Here is a 22,888-nt window from a genome sequence, read left to right as displayed (position 1 = left end):
AATATTTTTAAAAGATATTTTTCAAGCTTGTTACTTATGATTTGTTACTTTTGGGAATGCTATACTTCAATAAAAATGTTTTTTAGAGTCTGAGAAATAGGAAACCTTTGATGCATGCGTATATGTCACTGTCTTCTAAAACTGATTCCTAAGAAGTTTTCAAACCAATATATTTATCAAAAGCTTGATTTCTAAGCAACAGATTCTGAGTAAAAATGACAAGAGTATTGAATTAGTTATTTGGCAGACAGTATAAATATTGGATCATTGTTCCTAATATACTAAAATATCAAACAGTGAGAATTTAAGGCTTGTTCTAAGAAATACCTAAAGAAATAACAAAGCTATTTGCTTAACAACTGTTCAGACTTCATATTTTTAAAACATTGTTTGAGACTAACTCCTGTTAGAAAATATTTTATCCCAAATGAGAATTGGAAAAGCAATTCACCTATACTCAAAAGCGAATTCCTGCTAGAAGGATGCCAGTTTTAAATTTGTTTTCCCTCCATAAAATATTAGGCTGCTTTCATGGTTGGTGATTAAGCATTTCACCAAGAACCAAAGACTAAATTGCTGTCCCCACATAATCAATAGTTTTTATTGCTGGTGTCAGCCTCGTTAACAACAACCCACTGTCGCCCCTTTGCTCCTCGTTTCTTCCTTTCTCTCCTCATCCGCTTCCAAGGCACCCCAGTTTTCTCTCTGCCCCATTAAATTTTGAGAAATCGTAATTCTCAACCCAGGCAAAACTTCTCCGACCAATCCCACCCTCTTCTTCCTTCTCTCCATCTCTGACCGACCCCCTTCCCCACCCACAGAACAATTGCTAAACCCTCACTGCCCACATGGAGGCTGCGCCGCCCTGGACTTTATAGGCCTTTCCGCGGTTTTATGATTGGTTGCTGTGGATGGAATGTTTATAGATAATAAACAACTAATCCATTTCTTGCCTAATGAATTGCCCCACCCGCGTACCAGTTTGACACCCGTAACTAGCTGCAGGATCCATCTGAGCCAGGGAGTTGCGGGACCGAAACCACCCAACGTCTCTCCCGATTAATAATACCCAAGCCTAAAATCCCAAGGTCAGCAGATGCATTTTCGCATTTTCCAATTCCTCTCGCCCACCCCGACCCCCAGCCTCTCGCTCGGGCCCTGCTTCCCCGCTCCCCTCTCCGCCGGGAAGGGATGGCATCCCACGCAGGGATGCTTCGGAGGCCCCGGTGGGCGCTGAGAGGGCGGGAGCGCTGCGCGAGGACCTCAGCCTGGCGGTCGCTGCGCCCGCAGGGACCCGCAGCCCCGGGCACAGGCCAGAGGCGGGTCCCTCGCAGCTCTTGCTCTGGCCGCATGAGCCTCTCCGGGGTCAGGCCGCACGCAGCCGAGGGGCAGCCTGAGCCGTGCGAGCTCCGAACCCGCGCGCGCTCCTGCTCCCCGACGGCTGGAGCCAAGCGCTCTGCGCTCGGAGGCGGGAGGCAGGAGGGAGTTCACCATCTAGTTCACACTTTGGAATCTAGTCCGAAATAAAGAAAGCGTATGTTCAGGCTCCCAGGAGACCTGGAAAAGCGGGGAGGATCCGCCAAAAGCCGTCCAAGAACAGAGGCAACCGACGACTGGCAGAGATTCTTTTATACCCCTTGTGGCGGCGGCACCTGGCCCGCGTCAGTAGCCGGGGCAGGGGTGTGGGGCCGGCGGCGGGGTGGGGGCCGGGCTCCGGCCCCGGGCCTGGCATTGGCACCTCGCGCGGGGCTGCCCGAGGGGGCACAATCCGCCAGGTGTGCGAGCGCCCCGCCCCCAGAAGGTGAAGTTCGCCCCGGGCGTTCGCTTTCCCTGGGCACCCAGAGCGGGGAGCCGACCCGCAGTGCCACCCAGCCCCAGCCGGAAGGTCCGAGATCAACAATCCCTTCGCTAAGGCCGTTTCCAAAACCCATTTATCAGCTGTATTTTGAAGGAACGGATTTCCTTTCCTTAGACAGTGGTTTGAAAGTTCTGCAGTTTGGGGTTTATAAATTTGATTTTACAAAGCTGATGTTTGTGCCGCCTTCCATCGGAGCCCCCTGGTTCCCGGGAGCTCTTCTAAGATCTCAAGGAGGGATCCTGAGAAGCCCTCGACTCCCCCGCGCCTCCCACATGTGATTTGGCTTCTCAGTCATAAAGACAAGGTGGAGATGTTGCTGAGTCGGAATTTATTCTCTTGGGTGGCCAGTGCATCTTTCCGTCACCAGTCATGATTTGCAAATCTCTTTGTTCCCCTGTGGTGGTGGTGGTGGTGGTGGTGGTGGTGGTGGTGGTGGTGGTGTGTATAGTTGTGTGGGTAGGCGGGGAGGACTTCTAATGTTCTATCATTCAATTAGCAAGTAATGTTTGAATGCCTACTGGTCTAAGCAAGGGGGACACAGCAATTACAAAAAAAGAACAAAAACCTTTCCCAGAGTCTCTAGTGTGTGTGGTGGGGGGGGGGGGAGAGGGATTAGGTTTACATTAGAACTCACTTTGGGCTGGACCCTGAGAGAATATGATTTTAAATAAAAACTTAATAAAGCACAGTCCCAGCCACCTGGTTGGAACCTCTCTTCTTGTCACCTAAGAAGTTTCTTCATTATGTGTGTTTAAATCACACTACCTTCCCAGTCTTTCTTTCTACAACGTACCTAGTGCACTAAACAGACAGCACTCTACCTCTTTCCCTTCACAGAGCCCATTTTCCTGCATGAGGTGTTGGGGAGAGGGTATTTTCCACTAGTTTCAACTGAATGTGGGTCATTCAGCACAGAGTCAACAATTCAATAATGTTAGTGTCCCCCTAAGTGGCCCCATGAATCTTCAGTGACCCCAGACCAACTTCAAAACAAAAAGCAGGCCACCGTCCTTAGTGAGAAAGGGGATTTTCTCTCTTCATCAGCATCCGTGTTGGAATCCTCTATCTACCTGGGATCGCACACTCTCCTCCACTCAAGGGACACAGGTGTTGCCTAGGGAAGAATTAGCAGCTTCTCGAGGGCAGCTAGCACTGGCCAGGTTTCTGCAATGACTGATTTTGCTGGAAGGTCTTTCAGTCCCTCGCTCTTTCTGGGCCCAAAGCCTCCCCTACTTTGGGGCGGAAAGTTGCCCTTTTAATAGAGCACAAGGACGCTTTCAGGGCCTGAGCCCTGTGGCCCGGCCTCCCGGGCTCGTGCTGCGCGCAAGGATATTGATTTAATTGCCCCTTGATGAAGCGGGGGAATTAAAAACGATCCGCCAGGAGAAACGCGAATACAGAAAAAAGGCAATAAGCGCACAGCGCGACCTGTTTGATTATTTTCTCAGACTTTGCTGTTTGATTTGAACCTGCCTCATCAGAAATAAAAATAAATAACACAAAACGTTGACTGGTTCTCCAGCACTGAGTGTGTGCATGTTGATACAGAGAAAAGAAAATAAAGCCTGGTTACTTAATGAAAGGATGAGGTAATTTGCGTAAATAGAGCTTTAGAACAAGAAACAGAATGCGCCGGAAAAGCCAGCCGCGACCCGCGACCGTCGTACCTTCGCAGGGGCGCGGGGACCGGGAGGCGGGAGGCGGGAGGCATCGCCGACTCCCCCGGGCTCCGACAGCCTCAGGAGCCTGGATGGAGCCGCACATCAAACAGCGGCGAGCAGGGCTTAATTTTATTTGATCATCAAAGGAATGGATAAATCAGCAAGGCATTGATGTCTGCGTCCTAGGTAGCGCTGAGATCTTTAGGAAGGTGTTTGCGTTTCCGTGTGGCTTGCTTTTCTGAACGTGACAGGCGGTAGACTGTGCAAAACAAAGGCTCTTACCTGCAGGAAGGCACAGCTGTTGCCGGGGCCTGGACCACGCGACTTCCAGGGCAGAGGGCGGCGCGCCAACGCTGGTTCGGACCTGCCACCTCCCGCCCAGGGGGCGCGCCCGGGGGGGCCCTGCCTGGAGAGGTGGTGCCTGAAGACCCAGGTCCCGAGGCCTATTCTTCAGCCTCAGACTGCATCCCGGACGTCTCTCTGATGGATCCTCGAGAGTGTTCAGGCCTCAGGCATCAGAGCCTGCAGAAACGGGAAAATGCCTGTAAAAGCCCCTCTTCAACTGTAAAGGGATTAGGTTGCATGCATTATCACTATGGGATTCTGAGAACTTCACGTGCAAATTGTGTGGCCAATTGTTAAGAAAATCCTTGGCCGAGCCCTGGTTTCATGTCATTTATATTTTTCTGTTAGGTCCCACTGTCACCTGAAGCTGACATTTACTGAAATCTTACACAGCATTACCATAGACAGTCTTCTTTCTTTGTAAAGTTAAGCTGCCTGCAAACTTGGCTTTAGAGTTCAGCAAGCATCACCCTCAATTCGGAAGCACAGAATTACTGTGTGTACAGAGGTATGCTTTCAGGAAACTTCCTCCTCTGCAGCCTAAAGATGTGGAATAATAATTTTGCACCATAGTGAGTCATAGCTACAACTCCATTTTACTTATCACTTAAATGTAATGTAAAAAGGACACCCGGTAGGCTTCCCCTCCCCCCCTTCATTTGACAAACTGTGGAAGTTAAATAAATATTCTGTCTAAACCTTGCTGCAGGGAAGGAGAATAAAATTAGGGAGCTTATGGCATTGCATTTTACCTTTGTACCCTAGAAGAGCCTTTATCAGCAACTTTCAATAAAAAAAGAGGGCACAAATGTCATGCACAGATGTGACAACTTTCTTACCTAAATTTGAGGGAAGAATGGACACATTTTATGAAAGAAGCAGAATATGTGTTAGGCATTATTATCGATATCAATGACAACAGAAGCCTTTAGAGTAAAATTCAGTTAAAATAAAAATATTTAAAAAAATAAAATAAAATAAAAAATATTTATCGGTGACATGATCAGAAGCATAAAGTACTACTATCAGAAAACAAAATATCTGTTGACCTGAAAGTAGGAGCTGTGTTGACCAAGGGGAGGTTCAGGTGAAGACTGTCCCCCACACTGCACTAGATATCAGCCCCCCCCCTACTTTCTTGACTCACAAGCCTCAACTTTGAAAGCCTGAGTTCCTGTCCTCTGTTGTTCAGTATTCCATTCCTTTTCTTTTTTGTCCTGTCCACTCCCCAGACACAGGGTCACCTACAGTTCCCTGAAGTGGTGACTTAGGAAACGTTTCTCTATCACCTCCCCCACCAAAACATATTAGATTTTATCCAAGCCCCATTAGAGTTGATAAATTTATTCAATTAGAAGTGCTAATGGATGGCTTAATGTGTTCTCCTGTCCAGTCTATTATAGTTCTCCTGAAATTGATGTCTTCAATGTCTTAAAAAGAGGTGGGACCAGAAGTGGGAATTCTAGGCGGTTTTGTCACAAGAAGAGATATTTTGGGGGAGGTTTCTAATAAAGGCCCTTTCAACTATAATAATATCTTATCTATCTTCGACTCCCCTGGCCCAGAGCCACCTCAGTAGTGAGTGAATTGTTACTCTCTAAACTAGTACCGAAACCCATTCTCCAAAAGGAATTTTATTTGGAAGTCCAATAAGTGAAATAAATTTAAAAAGAACTGCCTTGGTTGATAAGGATGGTGCTGGACTTATAACCTGAAAATTAGTCTAGTGGCACCCCAAGCACCCCTGTCTCTTTCATTTCTTGGAAGTTCAGTTTGAAAATCATTATTTTTCATGAGGCCAATATGGAAGATATAAACATCACTGTTGATGTTCAAGTAAAGAGAAATTCGCATAATAAGGAGCATTATCAGTGACCATGAATAATAATAGTCATATCTATCTCTATCTATACACATAGAGATAGATAGATAAATAGGTAGATGTTATGTGCAGAATTAATAAATCCCACATTCACACATAGGTTCATAAATTTATAAACAGTGTTTACCTATACATATAGAGATAGATGATAGATAGATAGATAGATAGATAGATAGATAGATAGAATGTGCAGAATTAATGAATTCCACATTCAAATAAAAGTTTATAAATACATTTATAAATAATGCTTACTGGAAAGGGTTCACTTTTATGTCTCCCTTGAACCAAGGGTCTCATAATGTCACCATCTGGGTTGAGGAACGTACACAAGAAAATCACAATGCAAGGTCTGGGAAGAGAGCCATGGGAGTGAAATGCTGTGAAAGTTGTGGAGATATTTTTCTCTGTTATCCCCATTCGCAACAGGTCAGACTGTACTGATAACAGCTGCAGAAACAATTGGGGACTTTATTCATAAAATCAAAGGCATAATGCCAGATGGCAACCAACCAAAGGAATTGGGGATGGAGAGGTTTACAAAATACTGATGAAACAGGGAACAAGTCCTTTGGGAAATACACATCCCTGGGTTTTTGCTAAAATGTAGAGATCAAATATTTTTGTGTGCAAAAGTACCAACATACAGTATAAAATGAAAACAATGAGTGTTTGTTAATGAGGAAATTTGTTCATGGAGAAAAACAATTTTCGTAGTAGAGAATTTGACGGGCTGTTTGGGCTGCTCTGTCACTTTTCTTGTCTGTCTTCATAATCTCTATGTAATCCAGAAACAGCCAGTAAAAGGAGAGAATCTTTGCTTCTTTAATTACTTCCTGTAAATTTGACAACTGCTACCTCAATCTCATTGGCTAGTCCACGTATAAATAGACCACTCTTTCAAAGACAGCATAATTATTTGGGTACACCTACTTCCCTAGCTATATATCATGCCTATCAAAACTAAGTGCTTCCAACCTACCTTAACAGTGTCTTCCCATCTCACTGGAGCAGTAGGTTTAACTGTGAAATTTTACTGAATTTCTTAGCTGGGAAATTTTCAAGCCACTGGTGATAATATATACCCACAGTCCGAGATAAAACCCAAAACAAAATTTATCAACATTAAGGATAAGAATAAAATCAATTCTTGTGATGAATCAGAATTATTGAATCCTACTTAATCTCATTCACTTTTGAATATTTTGTAACTTACTACAAATTTTATACTTGTGAGACTCTTCTGGGTGAAAGGCCCATAGAAATAAATGTAAGCTTATGATAATCTTGTATGTATATATTTAGTTGGGAAGGAAATATGCCATTGAGAAAAATAACATACATCAGAACTATATTGAAATTCTGGTGATTTAATGAGTTACTAAAATTCTTAAGTCTAAAAACCTAGTATTTTGCCATAGAGTTCTGAGGGGAAAAATGCAAATTTTTAAAAGCATCAATGCTGATATGGATAAAATATTTTATTTATTTATTTTTAACATTTTTATTCATTTATTCATGAGAGACAGAGAGAGAGAGGCAGAGACACAGGCAGAGGGAGAAGCAGGTTCCATGCAGGGAGCCCAACGTGGGACTCGATCCTGAGTCTCCAAGATCACGCCCTGGGCCGAAGGCAGGTGCTAAACCACTGAGCCACTGGGCTGCCCTAATAATTTAGATTAATTTTTTAAAACTAAATTTTTACTTATTGGTTCAAGATACTATTTCTTAAGAAAAACTGGGCCCTTATAATTAATATTTAAACCTTAAGCATTGATTTAAATATAAGATCAGTTTAGAAATATTCAAATTGAAGAAATATGTGTGGAATATTTGCTAAAGTTCTGTTTTGTATAGTTTGAACTAAGGGGCATATCTAGCACCTACCTCATTAGTTTGATCCAGCAAATTGGATAGTTAAGATTCTTTAATGGATTTGAAGGATTCGAGCTTATCTGCTTTGGCTCTCTATTGACCCAATAAACCATTCAATTACAAATATGTACTTTATTATGTACTGGGTAATGCTTTAAATTAATAGGCTAGGTACAATGTTTAGTTATGGATGAAACTTACTTTGATTACAGTGCTTGACCTCTAAGTACTATTTTATATAAAACGTATTTGGGGACTTTATTTTTTCACAGTTTGGTATACATATTGGAAATAATAGCTGTAGTGCATTTAGAAAGCAGTAACAAGGTGGGTGGGCTCTCTTGCCATTTCTAATATGGGCAATGTAAAATGGGGTGGATACAACAATGAAACAAAAATTTGAGTGCAAACGTACTTTCAATGAGCTTGGAATGCTGCAGGAATGGGAGATTTCTAAAATGAAACAGAATCATCCACTACAAATCAGTGATTCTGTTAATCTTTGTATCAGCAGATGTATCAGAACCAAAGGAAATATGGTAATATGTGTTTGTATCTGGAACACATTAAACTATTGCAGTAAAACAATACACATCTGCATATGTGATTAGTCATGCTTTAATTTTCCTTTAATGGCTGTGTATGGGGAGGAAGTGTTTGAAAAAAATCTACTTCTTATTTTTTTATCCTTCTTAATTGAGGAGGAAGGTGGTGGAGATTCAGTCTTACCATTGAATAGTCTGTCCCAAACTTGAAAGAAAGAATTGCACAATCAATCTAGGAATGTTTGTGTGACAGACATTTCTATAAAGAAGCCAAGGCACACAGTCTCCATAAGTGGGAAGATAATATGTAAGTACTTAAAATGTTAAATAACTATAAAGGAGATAAATAGATACATATTTGCTTGGTACAAAATGCTAAGCATAGTAAAAGGCAGTAAATTTAATTTGCTTCTAATAAAATATCTCTAGAATGGTACACAAGAAGCTGATAACAGCAGTTGCTTCCAAGAGGGAAGCTAGCTGGTTGAAGGATGGGGTTGGGAGAGAGACATTTTTTTAAAATAGACTCTTGAACCCCTGGCTTTTTGAACACCAAGAATGTATTACAAAACTGTATCAAAACTAACAAAATAAAAGAAAGTAAATAAGCTCATGGTCAGTTTCTGAAATAATGGTTCAAATGGACACCATTATACTTAGAATTTTTTGTTGTCTTAATAAAGAAATAGTAATCTGGTCTGAATATTAATAGATGGGTAATATTTGAATAGACCGAAATGAGGGGGAAGCATTTCTGGCAGGGTAATGACATTAAGCAGAAGCCCTGGGGAGGAAAATATAAGACTCTTATGGTCTTAGTAAGTAGATTGGGCAGCCTATAAATAATTTGGAAAGTATGGTGAGAGATTAAGGTACAGATTATGAAGGTCCTTTAATGCCAAGATAAGGAGTTTAGACTTAATAATACAAGGAGCAAGAAGCTTTGGACATTTTTGAACAGAAGAAATCAGTCTCTGATTAATGGTTAAGGTGAATTGAGATAGGAGATATTGGAGTTTAATATAACATCCCAGGCAAGGAGGCTGGGGTAAAGGTGTTGGGGTTAGTTTGTGAAGGTCAGAGCAAAGAGACTGACCAAAGTCACAGTGCCTGGAATGTGAGGAGACAAGAGAGCCAGAAGGTCCCCAAAGAAAGTGTCCTCATCAGTGTCTGGTTCTTAAGAATGAGAGCTAGGAAAATGTTATTTTATTTACTGATTTGTAAGTAGTTATCGAGAAAGTATGAACCATATATTTTTGATGAGTGTACATTTTCATGAGAAAAGAGGAGTAGGAGTAATGGTGACAGTGGCAAGAAAAAAAGGGAAGCTCTTTTTAAAATTAAATAATCCAGTATAATCAGTATTGTCTGAATGTTTACTATGTGCCAGAAAATGTATTAGGCATTAAGAGTATGGTCTGCAACAAGATGACTTAATCTCTGACTTTATGGACTTCATAGATCTCTTGCGAAGATACGCATGAAACAGGTAATTAAGATGAGTGGATTATGTGTCATAGAAGGAGAAGGTGCTTGGGAAGTTTACAGTAATGAGAAGAAGGATAGAAATGGAAAAATAGCTGGAAGAAGGTGGTAGGGACACATGAAGTGACATTTTTTTTTCTTCAACCGGATCCATGTGTCTTTGAAGGTGTATTGGATAAAGAGTCCGTGGTGAGGACAAGAGCAGGTAATAGATGACACAAAGTCCTTGGGGAGGTAAGAGGAGAGGGAATGAAGCACAGGTGGAGAAGTTTACTGATGGAAAAGAAGGATATCACTTTGCAGCAAGAAGTAAGAAAAGAAAACTATAGTGTAGAGAGAATGCTGTTGAGAGGCCGGGAGGGAAGAAAGCAGGCAGTGTTCAAGCCTGGCTACCTCATCCTCCTAGTGGAGTTGGAGCTTCAGGAATATGGGTTTGGAAGAGCCATAGGGGAGATGACGAGAATAACTGGCTTCATTCTGTTTCAAGGTTATAGACTGAGTTATTAACCCCGAGTCAACTCAAGGCAGTGAGATGGTGAATGGAAGGTGTACTTCCGTAGAGCCTGGGGTGGTGAAAGAGTTTGATATACGTTAACACAAATCTTTTACCACTAATTGAAAACCTCACAAAACATATCCTAAGTAGAAACTTTTAAAATCAATGGGTTGTATTCATATCATTTTAAATGAAAATAAGTTATATTATTACTCGTGTGTAAACCTCTCACATAGTAGGCAGTCCTGGTAGAGTAAAAAAGAATCATTTTTGAGAAGGATGGATTGAGTCAATAAAGAGATTTTGAGCTGGCTTGGGAAGCTCCCTAAATTGTCGTGGTATGATTGTCAGAGTACAGTGGCAATGGACCTCCCAGTGAAAAGATATGGTTATGAGTGCGTTAGGTGGCTTCTGTCTGAGGTTGTCTTGGAAGGATGAGCACTCAGAAGATGGAGTAAGTTGGGGACCCACCTCAGGGGCCGAGTCCACGGGGTTCTATTCCCAGCCCCAGTTTCCAATAAAAGCAAGTGTATAATGGGAAAAAGCCTTAGTGACTGCTGTTGCCCAGTGATAGACGAGACGGATGCATCTGGAAAGGCCGCACTAGCGTCTGCTCTGGGGCAGCCCTGGAAGGGAAAGGACAGAAGGGCGGCGGGGTTACCGGCTGGCTGCGGTCCTTGGGCGCCTCCCTCACATCTGCTCTCCTGACCGGGGGACCCCTTCTTCCTCTTTACTTCAGCCAAGGAAGAAAGCCTGCCTCTCAACAGGCCAGGAAGATGAAGGATAGGAACCCAAAGCTGTGCAGATGATAATCAGGATTTATACTAGTACATTTAACGCGTTTAATAGTTTTGGGAGTGTAATCCAGATTGGAGTATCCAGAAAAAAAGGACGTCTGGCCACAGATTGGACGGTATAAATCAAGCCGTTCACTGGGAAATACAGTGTTGATGGGGCCACTGTAGTTCATGCATAGATATTTTAATGAGTAAAAGCTACATATTATGTTGTCATATACTCCCTGGAAAATCTCTCTTCACCATTTAGTTGTGAATGCATTTCCATTTTTATTAAACCATGTTGCCTTTTTATATCATGTGATAAACTGCAGCTAAGTATAAAAAGTTACTGCAATTTAAAAATAGATATAATTCCATTATTGCCACATTTTACAGGGCATCAGAAGTCAGTCTGTCCTCATTATTTTTTTTTAAATTAAATCTATCAGATAACCTAAGCCTTTAAAGCCATATATCCTATTTTAATTAAAAAAAATTCTGGTTGTGATCATTGTATAGAATTAAAATCCCATGTAAAATATGGGAAGAAGGGAGGTAAGGGGAGGTCATCTAGTGTTACCTGATAAAAGGAGACAGTAATATTTAAAATGAGGTAAGTGTTGCACCGATTTATGATGTATTTTATCTTCAGGAGAAACCATAGTTTATCGTGGTGTCATTCAGCTTGAATCGTCAGCTGTATATCTTTGACTTTTTGAATGTAACTGTTGAAAGGAAAAGACTTTCAGAGATGTGAGCTATGAGACAGATCAAAAGCTTAAAGCAATTTTGCTCTGCTAGTTCAAATATATTTTTATTGAAACATATTTTGTTGTCATGCATGCATAAATATTATATAGCATCAGTTAAAGAGGGTGAGAGTCCCAGGGTTGCTGGGTGCTGTTAGCAGAAAGGCAAGTAAGAATTAAAATATTCTTTTAACTTCTATTATCTCAAACACTTGGCTCTATTTTCCTTTTTTCACATCTAATTTTGCAGGAGCCACTCTTGTCCATAGATGATTCCTATTGTAGAAAATAAAATAAATTCCTCATGTTAGATTCATAGACTAAATTTATCATTAAATTTAAGGGACAAAAATCCTTAGGAAATAATGGCAAACACCAATTAAAGAGTCTTAAGAAAATGATTATAGTTTCACATTCTACATGAGCCAATACACATAATCTATATTGTTAGTTTGGGGTTTTTATTTTTTTTTCTGTCATTTTGTTTGTATATCTTTGTTACTTCCAACTAGTAGATACTCATAACAATTAATCCTTGGTAACAATCAGTTCACTGACAGCAACTTGTTAATTTGAGTTAAGTTTATTTATTTTTTTACTTTAGCTTCAGAATTTCTCGCGATATTAACATTTTTCTTCTATTTAAGTATCTTTAGAGACCAAGTAAAAATATTTTTTCTTTAACCAAGGGAACAGATTTCCATGATTTTTAACATTTCCCTTTTCAGGAGTTGGTTTCAGTTTAGAACAGAATAATAAAAATAAGCTATTAAAGTCAGGAGTATCATTAAGAATAGGGTCAAACTATCAATGCCACAGTCTGAAGACAGGAAGGAATTTAAGTTATTCAAACAGTCTTTGTGGAAATTAATCGCAAAGTATTTAAATGATTGGATTCAAAAATGTTCAGGAGAAAAGACGGGGAGAACAAGAGGAGACATTCTACTGTTTGTTCTATGCCTTTAAAATCTATTGTCTTTTCATTTTAGTTTTTAAAGACAACAGTTGATAAAGTGATCAGAGGTTAATTGGCTTTTCTGTGTCCCCTTCACCGATGTCTTCCCTAAGAATAAAAGGGTAGAATGTACTCATGCTCATGTCATCCTTGGTGATCTTATGGAGCTAATGATCTGAGGTTTCAGGAGGAAAAACAAAATCAAGGCCTGTAAATTAAACGCATTGGCTCCTTCCTCCAAAAAGCATGGGCATCTTATAGAATATAGATTTTTCACTGCTGTGTTCTTGCCTCTCTGTAAAGTGGAAGAGTAACAGGAGGTTTTCTGAAAGAGACTTAAGAAATGGTAAAGCAGCCTAGTGTTTTGAGTTGGTGTAGCAGTTTATACAAGGAACTTAGAGACTTTCATATAATTCTTAGTATTATTTAGAGAGCAGCAGCTTGAAGGGCTCCGATGTCTTGTATATCTTACCCAGACTTTATTAGAATGTTTACAAAAGGACTCACTTCATAACTCATATCCTTTCTTAAAGCAGCATCTATAAAGCAGCAAACATATGACAAATGTATGTCTGTGTGTCTTTTCTGCCTTGTTTAGGCTTTATAAAGGCTTTCGTTTTCTTTTTTTTTTCTTTTCCTTTTTCTTTTTCTTTTTTTTTTTTTTTTTAAGAAAATCACTAGTGGAGGATCATTTCACATTAACATGCATTCTTTTGTTTGTGCTCTTGTTTTTAGGCTTGCTTGAAATGTATTCTCATTAGGTCCATCAGAGAAAATATTGTACACATTTTTGCGTCTAATGTAGGTCACTCCATGCGAAATTCACATTTACTACACCTTATGGCAATCAAATGCCTTTTGATATTTTCACCTTATTTTATACTTCGCTCATTCAAAGACTTTTTTTTCAAAGTTTTTGCCCTCTTACCCTTTTTTGGTATTTCAGCAAGATGAATATCTGATCAAATAGGGTTTTCAAAAATCAAAAAGCATCTTATGAAAACATTTGGAAAAAAATGAGTCCTAGAATTTCTTACATTTAAACAGGTAATACTGAATGAAAACAATGCATGAGGGTAGATTAAGTAGTGAAAAAAATACTGAATACTGGAATTTGTAAACAAAAATCCATTTATTTAGAAAAAATGATTTTGATATTTTGTAAATATGTTATTGGCAGATGTTCCATTAAATATTTTAATTTTACAACTTATACAACACTATCAACTATTGTAATTTCTTGTTTTTCAGAACGGCCTTGAATATACCACATAGGATGAAATAGCACTAATTCACATTCCACTCATTTATCCATTGGTTTAAATGGCAATTAATTAGTTCCATTAGGGAATGCTATTAGTGGAATCAGTAACAGTTCAGAGCAAAATAAGTCTCTTAAAATGATTAGAGTAAAAAAAATATTTTGTGAAAATATTTGAATTCCAAGTGCAAAGGAAAAAAAGAGAAATTTAAAATGAGAGGCTTTTACAGTGTGTCCTCAATGTTGAAACACAGATCTTTCCCTGTCAAAGCTTTCTGTTAATTGTAGTTTTTGTATTAAATTCTAATGGGATAAAATGTTTCATTACAATGTGCTTGTAATATAGTATCATTATAATATTTTCTATATATTTCAAGATTTTGATCTATTTAGATTGGTTAACAATTCTTAACATAGTGAATTTCAATATATCCTGTATTGTGGAATCATAAATAGTCATTTCTAAAAATAATACAATTTTGACTGAAGATGACTGAACTGATATTACTGCTCTGCCTCCTTTGCCTCCTGATTTTCTTCTGTTTCTGTATTCCCCATTGTCTGGTAAAGACATTTTCCATCATTTTTATCATTGTGATCTCATTTATTAAGCTTTGGTTTTCAGATACATTTTAAGGCTTTCCCTTGGTAAATTCTTCTTTGACGTTGCATAAAGTGTCAATTTCTACTGTTTTAGGAGCTGCTTGATGGTTTAGGAGGAAGTTTTTTGACATTTTTCCTAACAAGTTCATTAAGTGCCTTCCAATTAACTGAACCCTTCAGACTTTTGATAACTCTTTATTACAAGGGAATAGCATTTAGAGCTCATTAAAAAAAATCTTAAAATTTTTTTAAAATAGAGAGCTTTGTTAATAAAAACAATAAGATGGTTGTAATGAGTTTAATGATCTTATTAATGTATTTCCTTGCTAATTTATAATCATCTCATAAAGTATTTTTCTTAGAAATTTCATCTTTCTGTCACCTACCTTGCTAGCCATCAACATCAGTGCTTTGCTGTTATGAAAAAACTATTCAAGTTTTCCAAATGTTCTGAAATTTGACTTTATCATTTGCATTTAACTTGAATAGTGCTACATTTGAGGGAAATGTCACTGTACCCTCATAATTCAAAAGCATTAAAAGAGTAAAAATGCTTTTATTTTAAACCATATTAAAATGATTATTTAAGTTTTTTAATAACCAGTATAAAATATTTGCAATAACTAAAGCTGGTTCCAATTAAATTATTATTAAATTTATGATTAGTACCGGATGTCAAAATAAAACTTCAAGTCTAAATGGCACAAGAGGAAAAGTTACCTGAAACTAACCAATTGATTATTATGGGGCTTACTGTCTTCCTAGAAGCCAAAAGCCATTGTATTGACTGTATTATTTTATTATTATGTGTATTTATCTGATGATTAAAAGTACATACTTTACAAAGAATGGCATTTTATGAATTGAAATAAATTCTTGGTAAAAGGTAAAAGGTATTGTCAACTTTCAGTTTGTTTACTGGTTAAGACCAATTGTAAAAATGTATTATCATTTTGAGTTTTGACTATATGCCTTTTCACTGTGCAAAAAAATCAAGCCTTTCTGCCTGTTACATTGCTACGATTCATCCATCGAAGGACAGGACTATGAAAATCTGCAATAGCCCTCAATGTGACTTGATGAATAGCAAGAGAGCTTAGTGGAAATGTTGAACTCCTTCATGATTAAAAAGCAAACCTTTAATGTAGTTTTTGTTTACCATGTCATAAGTGCAGCGTTGGAAGTTACTGCCAAAGAGTCATTGGAACAGGCATCACTAAGGCAATGTCAGCCAGCCAATGCTTTGAAAATGATTCAGTTCCTCTAGCCTTATGACTAAAATAATATCCAGTGGCTCCAGCCCCAAGCCTGGTTAATGCATCTGTCCAGAACACATAATTACTCGGTCATAACATTCCCCCGGCCACCAGCCAACAAACCAATCAGCATTTCTTCCTAACTTACCAGAATTTTTGCTGTGTCAAACTGTTTGATCTCTAGGTAGTAAAAATGCAAAAAATGGAAGGACACTGCACTGGAAGGTTTTAATTTAGAATAGTTTCTCATGGAAATTAAATTTGAAGAGAAACATGTTTTTGTTGTCTTGACTGAAGTTGAAATTTTAATTTGGTATCCCTTTGCATATCATGTAGTTTATTTTTTCATAAGCTAACATTTTTTAGCCATTTCAGTGAGGAAATATTCTAACAACAAAATACCAGTACATATATTTCCAGTTACTATTAAAAATGATTTTGTTTCCAAAACATTGCAAATATACTGGCAAAATTTTCTTTTCAGCTAACATAAATATTGCATGTGCCTATATTGATGTGCATGTATGTATATAGAATTCCTCATATCATCTGCAGATGGCAGTTACAAAAGTATGTATCTCCTCACAGACATATATGTGTGTATAGTCCAAGTTTTTACACAGTTATTGCATGCAATTGTTAATGAGATCATTGAAATTGCTCTAGATTAAGTTACATTATTTTCCTGTGTTTTTCACAGACTTGTCTGAAAATGTTTTAAAATGGATTTCAAAAATCATTTTTTATGAGGTGAAGGTTTAGTGAGGTGTGAAATGTCAGCTTCGTTAAAAAGAATAAATAGATGTAAGCAACCACAGGAAGTGAGGAAGAACACTCCAGATAGAAGTGAAAGCAAGTGGGAAGAAGTGTAAGTGTGAAAGAAAACGGCGTGTTCAAGAAAATGTAAGAAAGTTGGTCTTTCCAGAGGGCAAAGGGCATGCATGAGAGTAATGTGAGATGAAGCTGGAATGGCTGGCATGAGTGAGGCCGTGAATGACTATACAAAATAGAAGCACACATATCAGGGCTTATAATTTGAAGGGATGACATTGGAATACTTCAAGGGGTTAATTTGTGGACACCTTAAATGCATTTTCTCAAGTATTAAACTCTTCTCAACTTCTTCCTGTACCAGGTTTAGATGGCAGTGTACCAACTGGATCCTATTCTTGGCTTCATGTTTGGTAGGACAAAGAAGTGTTGAATTACTTTGTTCTCACAAATCGTTGGTAAATTTTCTGTAGCATGGCCTCTTTATCTCAGGCATACTGACCCGCAGGGAAATGGGAATGGGAATGAAGATAAAAGATACTGTCATAGAACAAATTTTGTCTTCTGAATACCTGGTTATGGAACGTTCTGGAAGAAGAGGAGTCAATGTCCCTCTGAACTCAAGAGGGGAGAATTATGCATATACATATTATATAGACCTACGTACATGCACATAATCCTTTCTGCCTAGTGTCTGTCTGCGTGATATCACCATGTATATCCGTGCCTGGACATTCGCATCTACAGTTTACGGGCTCATCTTCCTGTGTCATTTCATTTCCTATGTGCTGTTCATGCAGATGTTTACATGTCAGAACCTTGAAATATTTACCAACATACTGTAATAAATAACAAACATGAACCATCTCTAAGACATAACTGAAAATATGAATGTTTTATAATTCTGAAGGTACTTGAGCTTCCACTTACTTCTGTTGATATGACTAGCTTGTAACGGGGAGGTGAGTCCACGGTGAGAATGTGTGGAGTGCAAAGGTGGTCCTACAAATGAAAACCTGCATTTTTATGTCCAACTATATCCTTAAAAGTAGATCTAGTTTTTAAAGGAATTACGTTTGAAGGATAGATGTTAACTCTCAAAGCAATAAATAAATTGAAGGAACAATTTTAAAGAGAAGATGACATAATGTTCATGAATTACTATTGTCTCTGCTGTTAAACTCTATATGATTTCAGTGATTCAGTGATTTCAGAAAGTGGATATCAAACATGGAACTTTCCATTTCGAAGTAATAGAATTCAAGCCCTAAGGCAGTAGGGCTCACCAATAAAAATAGAATGACAGTCTTATATGTAATTTTGAAATTTGTAGTAATTTAATAGCTACATTTGAACAAGCAAAAACAAAGATTAAATTAATTTTAGTAAGATTTTACTTAACCCAATATATTCATAATGTTATTCTAATATTTAATCAATAGAAAGTATGAATAAGATATTTATATATTTAAAAGAATTAAGTTCCTTAAATCCAATGTGTCCTTGATATTTATAACATATCTTAATTTAGACTAGCCATGTTTCAGGTGCTTGGCAGCCACATGTGGCTAGTGGCCATCACATTATACAGCAGAGTTCTAAAGTGAGAGCTGAACTCATAGTTACGGTATGCTAGCTTGGAGGCACATTTGAAATTGATGTATATCTTTATGTTTTAGTCCTTGGCTAGCGACATCACAAAGACATTCACCAGAGAAGTCTTTTACCAGGAGCACCTGGGTGGCTCAGTGGTTGAGCGTCTGTCTGCCTTTGGCTCAGGTTGTGACCCAGAGTCCTGAGATTGAGTCCTGTGTTGGGCTGCCCGCAGGGAGCCTGCTTCTCTCTCTGCCTATGTCTCTGCCTCTCTCTGTCTGTGTTTCTCATGAATAAATAAATAAAATTAAAAAAAAAAAGTCTTTTATCAGATACTTTCTTTATTTAGATTCACCCTCATATTTATCATATTTTAAAATTACTTCTTAAATATCTGAGCTCCTATAGAGATAACTTTTATTCAGCCTGAAAAATATTTTAAATACAAGTCTGAACTTTCTCAGCTTTTGTTGGTCAGAAAAATAATTTCATCTTTATTGTTGAAGGATATTTTTGCTATGCATATAATTCTGACTTAATTTAAATACTTCAAGTATAGCTTTAAATACAGTTTTCTGGATCTTTTTTGGGTTTGTTTTTATTTTTGCTTATGTTGTTTGTGTTGAGGAGTCAGATGTCAGTCTAACTATTGTCTGTATGGAGGTAATCTGTTCTTTTTTTCTGTTAATTGCTGTTAAGATTTTCTCTTTGGATTGGTTTACTGTGTGGTTTTCAACATCAGTGTAAACGTATAATAATGTGAGCAGGTGTTGATTTATTTTTAGTCTTTTCCACTTGTGCTTTCAATGGCTTCTTGAGTACGTGATTTGATTTTTTCCATTAGTTGGTTACATTCTCAGCCATTTTCTCTCTGTTTTTTAAGGATTTATTTATTTAATTTAGAGAAGAATATCATTGATTGGGGTAGGGGGCAGAGGAAGAAGGGAATCTTAAGCAGTCCCCATCTAAGAGGAACCTGAAATGGGGCTCAATCTTACACCCCTCAATTGGGACCTGAGCTGAAGCTGTGAGTCAGATGCACTGCACCACCCAGGTACTCCTAGCCATTTTTTCTTTAAATAAATAAAACTACTATTCCATTCCATTCTCTTTCTGTTCTTTTGGGATCCTCATTATATTTATGTCAGGCTTTTTTTTTTTTTTTTTTTTTTTGAGACAGAGAGAGAGAGAGTACACATGTGAGTGTACTCTCATGGGGGAGAGAGGAGGGGCAACAGAAGGAGGGGGAGGGAGAATCTTAAGCAGGTTCCAAGCTCTGTGCAGAGCCCAAGATGGGGCTCAATCTCATGGTGACCCTGAGATCACCACCTAAGCCAAAATCAATAGTCGGGACACTTAATCGACTGAGTCACCCAAGCATCCCTGTGTTAGGGTTTTATACTGTCTTTTTATAATTCTTATTTTCTTTTCTGTATTTTTCATTCTTTAGTCTCTCCATACTTCATTCTGAAAATTTTCTTCTGACCTACATCTCAGTTTGCTAATTCTCTCTTCAATTATTTTTAATTTATTGTAAGACCTGTTCATTGAGATCTGAATTTTGGTAATTAGTTTTTTGATTGTTCTGAAATTTCTATTTTAAGAATGAGATTTCAGTTCTTTGCTTAAGTTTAAAATCTTATCTTTTATATCCTTGAGCTGAGTAAGTATTAACTAAAAATTTGGACTTCCTATTTGTTTCTATGGTTTGTTTTTGCTACTTTTCAGTAGCATTATTTTCTGTGTCTGTTTTCCCCCAAACCCTCATTCCCAGATAATGTGTTTATAGATTCTCCTTAAAAACATTCTAGAAAAGAAGATAGTGTTCTAATTTCCAGAGAGGATTTACTAAGCATCTGGGAGCATTAACAAGATTGGGAAATCATCTTAATCCAACATCATATATTGCGATGATTTTAAACTGAGCTGTGATTCCTGTAAGTGCTATCCACTACACTTCATTCTTATCCTTGTCCTTCACCCTTATCATCTAAATGTACAGTCTTCCAGGGTTTTAACTGAAGGTAAAGATTAAACTGGGAGCTCCCTTAGGCAGGCTCTGGGCTGTTAATGTTCTATCAAGGAAGGACACCACTCACTCTCTCATTCTTCCTCTTTCAAATTAGGGGAGAAAAGGTGAAAAGTGGTTACAAAGGTGGGCACACTTTTCTGGTTCTCTTTTGTATCTCAAGATTCTGAACTAGTAACTTTTCTCTAACATTTCCCTATGTCTTAAAGATGTTTTATATATTTTGTCCAAACTTTCTAATACATAGCAGAGAACTATTCCAAATTATATAGTCTACCACTGGCCCTTTAAGTCTTTCTAATTTCTAAAACTAATGTTATTTTTGTCCATTTTCCAGTCAAAGTTACCTTACTACAGTGGCAATTTATCTAGCTTTGGTTGAAGCCAATCTAACAGATTAAGGCAGGATCCTTCTGAGCTAAGCATTATCTTCCAAAAATCTTAATACTTTCATCCCAACTTCTTTTTCCATTCAAAGTTAATAAGAATACATCTTAAAAACTTTCCCATTATTTTATTTTCTTTGAGGTAAAGTAAATAATTCTTAGTTATATGATATACCCCCAAATAGCTCTGGTTTGTATCTTAGTAAAATATATACCAAATATTAACTTATACAGAAGCCTTAAAGGTACTTTTGTCTACAAGTTATTTAATATGAGGAACTTTTAGCATAGTTTTTGAAAACAGTTGATGAGGTAGGTTCTTTTCTTCCTGTATAGCATGTTTTCTAACTGCACTGTTTTTGTTTCAGTTAAATTTTTTTTTTCGGGGGGGTTCAATGTTTGACATTCTTGCTCATTTACTTGACAGAGAATGAAATGGCATTTGAAAAAATTGAAGACCAATTATAGTACCAGATTTCTGGGAGTTTAATGGAGATGCTCATATAGAGTTTGTTTGTGAGTGCTTCAGATATTCAGGGAAACCTTGATATACCCCAGACCCAGCTAATTTAGAAGAGAAAGAGATATGATTTGATTTGTCTAGGGATTTTTAGTCCTATATCCCTTAACTCTGAGTTCCTTTAGCTAGCGTGTATATCAGAGTCAGTTTATGCACTGCTCCAATTCCACGCATTTGTCTTGCTGTCTGAAGGGAGGTGTCCCTGCTTCTACAGACAAATAAGCTTACTGTGGTAGCTATTTTCTATTTCCTATGTTATTCATGGGCATGCCCCTAAAACATCAGCTCACCTCCTCACTGACCTCTTGTTCTAGCCCTGTGGTTTCCCTATCTGAGAAGCAAGACACTAAGGGATCTACTGGGAACCTGTGTGTGTGCAACTTACAAGTGTTAATAATGCCCTTGGGGCAAATTTTGAACAATGAGAGGGCTGGTAGATAAATTCTACTCTCTTTCTCCATCATAAAAAGACTGTTTAGAGACTAAGTAGCTTCATAAATGCACACTAAAGCTATCTTGTAAAAATGAGCAATCAGTTCATCGTGAAACTGTGTGTCCAGGACTATTTGTATTTGATCTTCAACCCTTTTTCCCTCATGCCTATGTTTCTGGATAGCATTCCTCAATAAAGCATTAGCACATCTGCTTTTGCCTGGGCTCTGTTTCTAGGGAACGACCCTAAGATAGGCTATATCAGCAACATAATGAATATTTATGACTGTGATACTGCTAGCTTAGTAGATTCTTGGCAAACCCATGTGAGATATTGGTTAAAGACTTACACTCACCGGAAGATACTTTGATAAAGATGTTTAGCCAGCTGAAGTTTAAAATGGTAATAATACCAAAGATTTAGTGAAAATGTACTTCCTGCCAGATTCTATGATAAATGCTTTCCAACTGCTATCTCTTTTAGCTTTTAACAGTCCAAGTGGTTGGTACTACTATTAACCTAGTTCGTACATATGGAGAAAGTGAAGTTTATACCTGTTAAATAATTCATCTAAGCTCATTAGTCAGTGTCAGAACTGGATTCAAATTATACAATTCCAGAACTTACAAATTGACCACAAACTGTATGGTCTGACTCAATTTTTATTTTTGTTCGTATACTTCTATTTTATTTAGTTTTATTGGTCATGCTAATGGAAGGTTTAAAAAAATCTATTCCTAAAAAAGAAAAAAAATAAATAAAATAAAAAAATCTATTCCATTTTACATGTTAAACAGCTGAGGAAATGCCAGAAAATTATTACTGTTGTTATTACAACTAATGAGTAAGACATCTGTTAATTCAGGTTAATGATCAAAATCAATAAACTGGTGTTTCCCTGAGAGAAGAAAAATGTGAATGAAAGTAAAAAAGTTAAAAAAAAAAAAAGTAAAGTTAAAAAGTAAAAAAAAAACTTTTTTAAAGTAAAAGTTAAAAGCAATTCCTTATTTACTATTTTATTCATCCTGAGAAATAATATATTATTTCGTTAGATTTTCAAGGATATTCAACCTGGTTTTCCACCTCAAGTCAATGAATTTAAAATAGATATAGTTTTTAAAGATCAGCAAATTTAAAAAAATCATTTGGGGGCTCCTGGGCGACTCAGTCTGTTAAGCATGGGACTCTTGATTTTGGCTCAGGTCATGATGTCGGGGTGGTAAGATTGAGTCCTGCCTCAGGCTCTGTGCTCAGAGGGGAATCTGCTTGAATTTATCTCCCTCTGTCCCTCCCCCTGCTCTCTCTGTCTCTCTAAAATACATAAATCTTTTTTTAAAAGAGAGCCTTAAAAAAATAATTTGAAACAATGAGAGCAGTACAATCACATGACTAATTTATTTTATTCTTTT

At 37.8% G+C, this 22,888-nt stretch overlaps 1 long non-coding RNA gene across 1 annotated transcript in view; it reads left to right on the top strand.

Moving 5' to 3' along the window:
* The first annotated feature begins 958 nt into the window (after positions 1-958).
* The window catches only part of LOC112669633 (uncharacterized), a 42,379-nt gene continuing 20,449 nt past the window's right edge, over positions 959-22,888 (top strand). Inside the window, exon 1 of the long non-coding RNA XR_003142402.3 lies at positions 959-1,088. This is a non-coding gene — a long non-coding RNA (uncharacterized LOC112669633). The remainder of the gene's footprint in view (positions 1,089-22,888) is intronic.

Source organism: Canis lupus, chromosome 25 (genome assembly GCF_003254725.2).
Source record: "Canis lupus dingo isolate Sandy chromosome 25, ASM325472v2, whole genome shotgun sequence".
Lineage (NCBI taxonomy): Eukaryota > Metazoa > Chordata > Mammalia > Carnivora > Canidae > Canis > Canis lupus.
This window is presented reverse-complemented; position numbering and strand designations above follow the sequence as displayed.